The 11230-nt window shown below is 38.9% G+C and overlaps 1 non-coding gene across 1 annotated transcript; it reads left to right on the plus strand.

The window, feature by feature from the left end:
- The first annotated feature begins 441 nt into the window (after window positions 1-441).
- Window positions 442-549, plus strand: LOC148548584 (small nucleolar RNA R71). Its single transcript, XR_015898170.1, has one exon. It is a non-coding gene; the product is annotated as a small nucleolar RNA R71 (small nucleolar RNA).
- Window positions 550-11230: the final 10681 nt, after the last annotated feature.

The raw sequence follows: 11230 nt of genomic DNA on the forward strand, positions 1-11230 counted from the left end.
GAAATTTGGATGATTTCTCCATGTTGAGTTATAGGTGTTTCCATAAGGTTCACCTAAGTAATTTACCTCTGCTATTGCAGGGTTCTCAGGATCATAGGCTTCTTCTTCAGAAGATGCCTCTTGAGTACTGTTGGATGCAGCTTGCATTCCATGCAGACTCTGAGAGATCATATTGACTTGCTGAGTCAATATTTTATTCTGAGCCAATATGGCATTCAGAGTATCAATCTCAAGAACTCCCTTCTTCATAGGCGTCCCATTGTTCACAGGATTCCTTTCAGAAGTGTACATGAACTGGTTATTAGCAACCATGTCAATGAGTTCTTGAGCTTCTGCAGGCGTTTTCTTTAGGTGAATGGATCCACCTGCAGAAGTATCCAGTGACATCTTTGATAGCTCAGATAAACCATCATAGAATATATCTAGGATGGTCCATTCTGAAAGCATGTCAGAAGGACACTTTTTGGTCAACTGTTTGTATCTTTCCCAAGCTTCATAGAGGGGTTCACCTTCTTTTTGTCTGAAGGTTTGAACATCAGCTCTAAGCTTGCTCAGCTTTTGAGGAGGAAAGTACTTGGCTAAGAAAGCCGTGACCAGCTTATCCCAAGAGTTCAGGCTGTCTTTGGGTTGAGAATCCAACCATAATCTAGCTCTGTCTCTTACAGCAAAAGGGAAAAGCATGAGCCTGTAGACTTCAGGATTTACTCCATTAGTCTTAACAGTATCACATATCTGCAAGAACTCAGTTAAGAACTGAAAAGGATCTTCAGATGGAAGTCCATGAAACTTGCAGTTCTGCTGCATCAGAGAAACTAACTGAGGTTTCAGCTCAAAGTTGTTTGCTCCAATGGCAGGAATGGAGATGCTTCTTCCATGTAAATTGGAATTAGGTGCAGTAAAGTCACCAAGCATCTTCCTTATATTATTATTATTTTCGGCTGCCATCTCCTCTTCCTGTTCGAAAATTTCTGAAAGGTTATTTCTGGATTGTTGTAATTTAGCTTCTCTTAAATTTTTTTTTTTTTTCAGAGTCCTTTCAGGTTCTGGATCTGCTTCCACAAGAATGTTCTTATCCTTGCTCCTGCTCATATGACAAAGAAGAAGGCACAGAAAAATAATAATAATAATAATAGAGATCCTTTATACCACAGTATAGGGATCCCTGTGTGAGTAGAAGAAGAGGGGGAGACAAATAATGTAATATAATGGAAGAAACACAACTGTGAGGAGGCTAGAGATATGAGATGAGATGTTAGGATATGAATGAATAAATAGAATAAGATGGGAGAGAGGGAATTTTCGAAAATATTTTTGAAAAAGAGTTAGTGATTTTTGAAAATGGTTTTTGAAAAATGTTAATATTTTTCGAAAATTAAGATTTAAAAATTAAATTAATTAATAAATTAAAAAGAAATTTTGAAAAAGGGGGAAGATATTTTCGAAAAATGAGAGAGAGAGAGTTAGTTAGGTAGTTTTGAAAAAGTTAAGAAACAAACAAAAAGTTAGTTAGTTAGTTGAAACAAATTTTGAAAACCAATTTTGAAAAGATAAGAAGTTGGGAAGTTAGAAAAGATATTTTGAAAAGATATTTTTGAAAAAGATAAGATGAGAAGATATTTTTGAAAAGATATGATAGAAATTAGTTTTGAAAAAGATTTGATTTTTAAAATCACAATTAATGACTTGATTCACAAGAAATCACAAGATATGATTCTAGGACTTAAAGTTTGAATCTTTCTTAACAAGCAAGTAACAAACTTAAAATTTTTGAATCAACACATTAATTGATTATGGTATTTTCGAAAATTTGATATAAAAATGAGAAAAAGATTTTTGAAAATTATTTTTGGAATTTTCGAAAATAACCAAGAATTTTGAAAAAGATTTTATTTTTGAAAAAGATTTTGAAAAAGATAAGATTTTCAAATTGAAAATTTGATTTGACTCATGAGAAACAATTTGATTTTTTAAAAATTTTTGAAAAAGTCAACTCAAATTTTCGAATTTGATGAGAGAAAAAGGGAAAGATATTTTTTTTATTTTTGAATTTTTATGATGGGAGAGAAAAACAAGAAAAATGATGCAATGCATGGCAATTTTAGATCAAAATTATGAATGTGTGCAAGAATGCTATGAATGTCAAGATAAACACCAAGAACACTGTGAATATCATGATGAACATCAAGAACATATTTTTGAAAAATTTTATATGCAAAGAAAACATGCAAGACACCAAACTTAGAAATCTTTCATGTTTAGACTCTAATAAATAAAAAATGTACATGTAAAACAAGAAAAGACACAAAACAAGAAAAACATCAAGATTAAACAAGAAGACTGACAAAGAACAACTTGAAGATCATGAAGAACACTATGAATGCATGAAATTTTCGAAAAATGCAAGATTCACATGCAATTGACACCAAACTTATAACATGACTCAAGACTCAAACAGGAAAACATGAAATATTTTTTATTTTTGTGATTTTCTAAAAAATTTTTTTTTTGAATTTTTATTTTATATTTTTCGAAAAATTATTTTGAAAAAGAAAAATAAGGATTCAAAATTTTTAATATGAATTCCAGGAATCTTATGCTATAAAGCTCCAATCAAAGGGTCAGGCACGGCTTGATAGCCAGCCAAGCTTTAGTATGTAACTCAGACATGACACGCCTGACATTCGTTACATTCAACAGCCAATTGGCTAAGAAAGATAAAGAAGCTCTTCTCTTGAGTATAAGAATTGAGACATGGCTTTACAGCCAGCCAGGCTTTAACATGCTTCATGAAACACTAGAATTCATTCTTAAAATTCTGAAGGAAAATATATTTTTGAAAACATTTTTATTTTAAAATATTTTTTATTTTTTATTTTTTTATTTTTTTTTTTGAAAACAAAAGAAAAATTTTTGAAAGATTTTTGAAAAATTTTTGAAAACAAAACAAAAAGAAAATTACCTAATCTGAGCAACAAGATGAACCGTCAGTTGTCCAAACTCGAACAATCCCCGGCAACGGCGCCAAAAACTTGGTGCACGAAATTGTGATCTCCAGGCTCGAACAAATCCTGGTAATGGCTCCAAAGCTTGGTGCTCTGATCTTAATTCATAATTGTCACAACTTCGATACAACTAACCAGCAAGTGCACTGGGTCGTCCAAGTAATACCTTACGTGAGTAAGGGTCGAATCCCACGGAGATTGTTGGTATGAAGCAAGCTATGGTCACCTTGCAAATCTCAGTCAGGCAGATATAAAATAGTAATGAGGTTTTCGAAATTTATTTATAGAATAGGGATAGAAATACTTATGTAAATCATTGGTAGGAATTTCAGATAAGCGAATGGAGATGCTTTTCGTTCCTCTGAACCTCTGCTTTCCTGCTATCTTCATCCAATCAGTCTTACTCCTTTCAATGGCTGGCTTTATGCAAGGGCATCACCGTTGTCAGTGGCTACATCCCTTCCTCTCAGTGAATAATATGCTCACGCACCCTGTCACGGCACGGCTATTCATCTATCGGTTCTCGATCATGCTGGAATAGGATTCACCCTCCTTTTGCGTCTGTCACTAACGCCCAGCACTCGCGAGTTTGAAGCTCGTCACAGTCATTCAATCATTGAATCCTACTCAGAATACCACAGACAAGGTTTAGACCTTCCGGATTCTCTTGAATGCCGCCATCATTCTAGCTTACGCCACGAAGATTCCGGTTAAGAGATCTAAGAGATATTCATTCTAGCTTATTTCATGTAGAACGGAAGTGTTTGTCAGGCACGTGTTCATAGGGGAGATGGTGATGAGCGTCACACATAATCATCACCTTCATCACGTTCTTGGGTGCGAATGGATATCTTAGAAGCGAAATAAGATGAATTGAATAGAAAACAGTAGTACTTGCATTAATCTTTGAGGAACAGCAGAGCTCCACACCTTAATCTATGGAGTGTAGAAACTCTACCGTTAAAAATACATAAGTGAAGGTCCAGGCATGGCCGAGATGGCCAGCCCCCTAAAACGTGATCAAAGGATCATAAGGTAATCCCCTGATGGTCAAAAAGACTAGTAAAAGGTCCTATTTATAATAAACTAGCTACTAGGGTTTACATGAGTAAGTATTTGATGTATAAATCCACTTTCGGGGCCCACTTGGTGTGTGTTTGGGCTGAGCCTGAGTGTTGCACGTGCAGAGGCCATTTGTGGAGTTGAACGCCAGTTTCCGTGCCAGTTTGGGCGTTCAACTCTGGTTTTGGATCCTTTTCTGGCGCTGGACGCCAGATTTGGGCAAAAGGCTGGCGTTGAACGCCAGTTTACGTCGTCAATTCTTGGCCAAAGTATGGACTATTATATATTTCTGGAAAGCCCTAGATGTCTACTTTCCAACGCAATTGGAAGCGCGCCATTTCGAGTTCTGTAGCTTTAGAAAATCCACTTTGAGTGCAGGGAGGTCAGAATCCAACAGCATCAGCAGTCCTTTTTCAACCTCTGAAACTTGATTTCTGCTCAAGTCCCTCAATTTCAGTCAGAAAATACCTGAAATCACAGAAAAACACACAAACTCATAGTAAAGTCCAGAAATGTAAATTTAACACAAAATTTATTAAAAACATCCCTAAAAGTAACTAGATTCTACTAAAAACATACTAAAAACAATGCCAAAAAGCGTATAAATTATCCACTCATCAATGGCCAAATATATAATCAAATAAAGATGTGCATTGGAACTATGGTAAAATTACTAGAAAGTCAAATTGTATTTTAAGTAAGTGCAGTTCCATAAACCAGTAAAATCACAGGCGGGGTATTAGAAATAAATAGTTGTTAAACTGTATAAGAAATTTTCAAAGATTCATATATAGATTAGTATATATTTAATCAACAACAATTTTTATAAGAATCTCAAGATTGGATGTAATCACTGTCAAATAAGAGAAAAACTGAATCAAAATTTTCTCTAAGAATGGACTCGAAATCTGGAGTTAAAATGCACAGCGTAATAGGACAAGTTCAAAACTATATCAAAGAATACATGAATCAAGAAGAACTCAAACAGATGAAGATAGACGCAACAAGGATTCCAAACAAGCATATGCAATTAAGATCAAACAAGAATGCATATGAATACAGGAATAGAGTTGAAAAAATCAAACTACTTTTCAAAAGGATTAACAAACAAGAACTTCAAGTTAGGACATGAAAGAACATGTTAACTCGAACAGAATTCAAGACATACAACTGAATAGCCTCGAGAAAGAGTTTCTAACGTTCCCAAAACTCGCGATTTACTTTACTCAAAACTCATATATCATCTATGATAACCCATTAGTGCTCTCATATACATAATTCACTAGTATTAAGCCGGCGAAACTTAATATCAGGAACTATGCAGTGCAAATCTAATGGCATTAATCAATAGACCGTCATGCACTTAAAGCTCTAATTCTCGTCATTCGACAAGACCTAATATATGACAAATGCCCAGAGTATGCAACTGAAGCATAGTCGGTCCATTCCTCAGGCTCTATAGGAAAGACTGCTCTGATACCATAATATTCATGCGTATGCGCACCTGGCGCATACGCATCGATTATCCTGAATGCGCTACCCACGCGTACGCGTGGGCGACGCCTACGCGTCAACTGCGTCACCTGTACCTCAAGTATAGTTTTCAGAGAGTTAGGCAAACTCCGGGCTGGCACTATGCTCTGAGCCTAACCCGGCTCACGCGTACGCGCACCTAGCGCGTACGCGTCCTTCTGTCCACCTGCGCATCAACGCGCCAATGTGAATGACACGCCCGCGTCGATCGCGTAACTCGAACTCTTGGTACTTCAAACCCGAGAGTTGCGCAAACATTCCGCCAACACTGTGCTGGGAGCACAACTCCCATTGACGCATCAGCGCACCTGATGTTTGCGTGTCCATCTGCTTCATGAACAATCCACACGTGTGCGCACCGTGCGCGCGCGCGTCGATACTCTTGCAGCCAGCTCCTGGTACTTCAAACCTGAGAGTTGTGCGAGGTTCGTGCTGACATTGGGCTACTGGAACAACTACCCTCACACGTGCACATACGGGTCCAATCTTCTTCTGTCACCAATGCTTACGCGTGGGTGACGCCTCCGCGTCCCTGCTATCTTCATCCTATCCACGCGTACGCGTAGAGGGTGCGCGCGCGTCGACCTCGCGACGCAACTTACCTGTAACGTGCCTCTTTTCAAATCCCCCTACCCCTCTTCTCGTATTTCCATCTTCTTCCTCTAGTCCCACCTTCTCTACCCCTTCAACCACCACTATCACTCTTTCTCGGCCCCTTCCACCGGTGGCACTGATCACCGGCGACCACTACTTCCGGTGGGTCCTCTCCTCTCTTCCCCCGATTCTCGTCCTCTCTCTTCTCCCTTACATTCCCCATTACCTTTTTCTCCCTCACAAGGTACTCTCATCTTGCATTTTTCTTTGTTTTGCCTCTTTCTTCTTCTTTCCTTAGTTGCATTTCTTTGTTCTTCTACCTAGCTAGCTTCATTCATGCTTACTTGCTTGTTTGCTTTTTTTTCCTTTATTTTTTTTCATTTCTCATGGGTGTTAGGAGTGGAGATTTCTATGGCATTAGTGGGTCCATTTGTTTTATTTGATCTCCTTACAATAGGTGGTGCTCTATGATAATTGATACTGCCTTGTGAGATGCTACCTTGTCATATTTCCTCCATCAGCTTGTTACTTAAGGGTTGCACACCAAGTGTTTGTTGAAAGGCACATATGAGTTTTTGTTTCAACTTTGACTTAATGCTTTCCACTTAGTGTCCTTTCTCACTCACTTGCTTACTCCTATGTGCATTGATCCTATTATTCTTCATGTTTCTTATTTCACATGCTCACCCCTTATGACTTGCTTCTTGTTATTGATGCTTGGTTACATACTTCTCATGCCTTTTTTCTTTACATGCTTATACCACTCTTGCATCACATGCTAAGTGACATGCCATTATTTCCTATTGTCTTGCTTACATGTTGCAGCTGTCATGTCTCCAAGACACCTATCTTTTTGTGGCTCTCTTTATCACTTGCATGAGATTTTCCATGTGTGTTTCTTTGAGTTTAATGTATGCTCTTTCCTTTCTTTAGGATGGTCCTCACAAAGGATAAAGGAAAGGCACCAAAGAAGCCGCCTACCAAGAAGTTACCTCAAAGATCCACCACTAAGGTGCACCAAGCACCGACGGCTAAGCCCCTCCTCAAAAAGACGAGGAGCATCATTAAGATTGATGAACAAGAGAAGGAAAACCCTGCAAGGGACTCTACTAAGTTTCCCAACTGGTATTGTGAGCTCATGTTCTCCCTTCTGACTGAAAGGAACTATCACCCGGAATCTTTTCTCAACCCTCCGGCCCACATTATTGAGTTTGTCATACCCCGCATTGAGCGGCGGCAGTGGGGGTTTCTCTTGAGAAGTCTGCAGGAGGCTAATCTCTCATGGGTGGTGGAGTTTTACTCCAACTTCTACTGACCTTCTCTCACATCCATATTTGTGTGCCAAAAGCAAGTTTCTGTCTCAGAGGAGGCTATTCAAGGAGTACTTAAGACCGGACCATTGGCGGATGGGATAGACGCCTACCAGGAGGCCTTGAGGTAGCATTGCGAATTTGATTTCAATTTCGATTGGGATGCCGTTCTCCTGGTAATTGCCAACCCGAAAGCTTTTTGGATCCAAGGGAGAATGAGATTCCGGACCACGGGCATTGACGCGCATTATCTCATTGTGGAGGCCCAAGCATGGGCCCAAATCTTATCCCACTATGTACTCCCAAGCACCCACGGGTCCTCTATCACCGTGGAGCTAGCCTTGTTGGTTTGGTGCATACTTACAGAGAAACCGGTCAATGTCCCTCTTCTCATCCGACAAGCCATGAGTCATGTCCATGCTAGGGGAAACCTACCCTTCCCTGCTTTGGTAACCGAGTTAGTTGCTGCGGCCGGTGTCCCTCGGGAGGCTAAGGATCGGAAGGCACTAATTCCAATGGACGGTGATGTCGTCCCATCTGGAAAATATCTCAAGCCCCCGACATACATCGGGAACCTTGACATAGCAAATCCCATGGGCATTCCCACCACTTCATCCGCACCACCTAGATCATCCCACCAACGCCTTGAGGATCTCCATAAGAAGATGAACCGATATGAACGGCAGAACCAACGCCAGTTTGCTTATGTGAAGAAGCTTTTCAGTTTTGTGGCCCCACCTATGGAGGAACCGGAGATTTCCACTACCACCTCAAACGTGAGTGGAGATAGCTTGGATGGAATGGATAGTGGAAGCTCCAAGGCCGTTTTCCCCTTGCGCCTCACCAATAGCACCGAGAACGGTACTAACTCTTAAGTGTGGGGAGGTCGTTCGACCGGTCTCCGTAAGTAACACCCAAATAAACTTTGATTCTCTTTAGGTAATTAGGATAGATTTCATGATTAGGTTTTGCTTTTGTACACTTTTCTGCATGATAGTTATTTCTTGTTAGGTCTACTTGGTTAGTATAATGACTTCCTTCCCAAGAAACTATAATTTTTGGGGAACCCTACCAATTTAAAATTTTTTGTGCTAAACTTGCCTGGTGAATGTATTTTGGAACATAGTTTTAGAGTTGAGAACACAAGCAAGTGAGACTTGAACCAATTGCGTGGTTACATCTTATAACCACTTATCTTCCTTCTTGTGTGCATTGTTCTCCTTCTATGAGTGTAATCCTTGATTTGCTTGACTTTATATGTCTATTATTGTGTCTATGAATGCATGTATGTGATTGAGGCCATCATTTCACTTAACCACTTACCCAAATAACCTTACCTTACAACAACCGTTGTTAAGCCAAATTAAGCCTACAATTAACCCACTTGTTCTTAATTTTAGCACATTATAAGCCTAAGGCGGAAAACCATAATTGTCCTTATTTAAATCTTTGATTGGCTTAGACTAGTATGTGTATTATTTAAGTGTGGGAAACGGGGGACATTGGTTGAGGTAAGAACATGTTTTTGTTTTATGGGAAATATTGGGGAGCGGGTATATACTCATGTGTCTATTGAATATGTAAACCATATGCATTGGTACTTTTTGTATATAAGTACGTCAAAAGAAAAAGAGAAAAGAAAGAAAAAAACAAAGAGAAAAGAAAAATGAACAATGAAAAGAAAAAAATATAGAAAGAAAAAAAACAAAGGAAAAAAAAGAAGAAAGAAAGAAAAAGGGGACAAAATGCCCCAAAGCAAGATTCAATAATCATCAATGCATATGTGTGGTGACCGAAGGTGAACACGTGAGAATATGGAAAAGTGAGGAATGGGTAGTTAGGTTAGCACTCGAATGTATAGGTTGTATATAGGTTAGGTGGGACACTTAGGTTAATCAAAGATTCAAATTCTAGCCCACTTATCCGTACATATATACCCCTACCTTAACCCTAGTCCTATTACAATACAAGAAAAGACCTCATGATATGTGTATGCATGCATGAAATAACTGTTGATTGTTAGCGGAAGAACAAATTTTGGAAAGCATGAAATAGAGGAGAATTGAGTGATCAAACCTATACACCGAGCGAATAGAGTGCAAACACTTCCGGTGAGGGTTCGAGGCTCAATTCCTTATTCCCGGCTCTCGAGAGCATTCTTCATGCAAGTTATGCGCACTTCACCTTGATGATTGAAATTGGTAGAGCTCATATATTATTTATCATTTTGCCCTACGTGCTTATATGTGTCTTGGAAGATTGATTTGCTCTTGACCAAGTAGATAGTAACATTCATCTTAGTTGCATTCATTTAGGTACATTGCATTTTATAAATCCCATTCTCTTGTGATTCTTTAGTCTTTGGCTTTCTTATAAGCATGAGGACATGCTTGGTCTAAGTGTGGGGAGGTTGATAAACCCCGTTTTCAGGGTTTATCTTGTATGGATTTTGAGGGTTTTATCAATGATATTCCACACTTATTCATAGAAAATGCATGGTTTTGTGTTCCTTTCCCAACCTTGCTTCATGGATGAAAACATGCTTCTTTTACACTAAATATGCCATATTTGAATCCTCTTCTATTATCATTTGATGCCCTAATCCATTTGTTAAGTGATTTCAGAGTCTTTAGGATAAGGATGGCTTAGAAGGAGAGAATGAAGCATGCATGAATGGAAAGGGGCATAGAAAATGAAGCTTTGAAGCTTGAGCAATGACGCGCACGCGTACCTTGCACGTACGCGTGGATGCGTGCCACTGGATCGGCGCGAGGAAGCCAAAGCTAGAAGCTGGCGCATTCGCGTGGCTTGGCCAGAACCTCATAGATGCATATGCGTGCTTGGCGCTTGCGCGTGGATCGTGAAAAACCTTAGGGACGCGCACGCGTGCTATACGCGTACGCGTCGGTGTCTGCACGTGATTTTTAAGAGGAAAACATGCCCAGCAAATTCAGAAAAGCTGTGGGACCCAATTGGAACTAATTCTGGCGCCAAAACCCATAAGAAGACCAAGGGATGAAGGGGTTCTCATCTATTGACTCATTTTTAGATATTTTTAGTTGGAGGTTACATTTTGTAGAGAGAGAAACTCTAACTTCTCTTTAGTTTCTCTCTAAGGTTTAGCTTCTCAAATTTGGAATTCTCTTGTATTCATTGGTGAGATCTATTGTCAATTCACTTCTATATTGCTTCAAGTTGTAGATCTAGATTCTCCTATTCTCAATTTAGCTCTTGTTCAAATTACTTATGGATCTTAGCTTGTGGATGTTGTTACTTCTATTTCCGTTTATACATTGAGGTAATTCAAGTTCTTAGCCTTCAATTGTTTGATTGTTGTTAATCTCTTGTAGTGGACACCTTTGATTTCAAGTTTACTCTCAATTTTACAATGTCTCTCATCATTGCTCTCCAAGTGTTTGAAAAAATGGCAACTTTAACTATGGAGTAAACTTTTCCTACTTGGCTTGGGGGTTGAGACATTGGAGACACTTGAATTATTAATGTCTTTTGTTGATTATCAATTGGAAAATGCTAATTGATTTGCATGTCACTAAAGCTAGACTACCCTAGGGTTAGGCTAGGACTTGTGAATCCAAATTGATTACTTTCACTTGACTTTCCTTCATACTATAGGTTAACTAAGTGAAGCAATAACTAATTGTGATTACAATTGATAGAAATAATGATGATAGGAAGTCCAATTCTCACTTCTAGCCAAGGCTTTTATAT

This window comes from Arachis ipaensis, chromosome B8 (genome assembly GCF_059453495.1).
Source record: "Arachis ipaensis isolate K30076 ecotype BB chromosome B8, ASM5945349v1, whole genome shotgun sequence".
Classification (NCBI taxonomy): domain Eukaryota; kingdom Viridiplantae; phylum Streptophyta; class Magnoliopsida; order Fabales; family Fabaceae; genus Arachis; species Arachis ipaensis.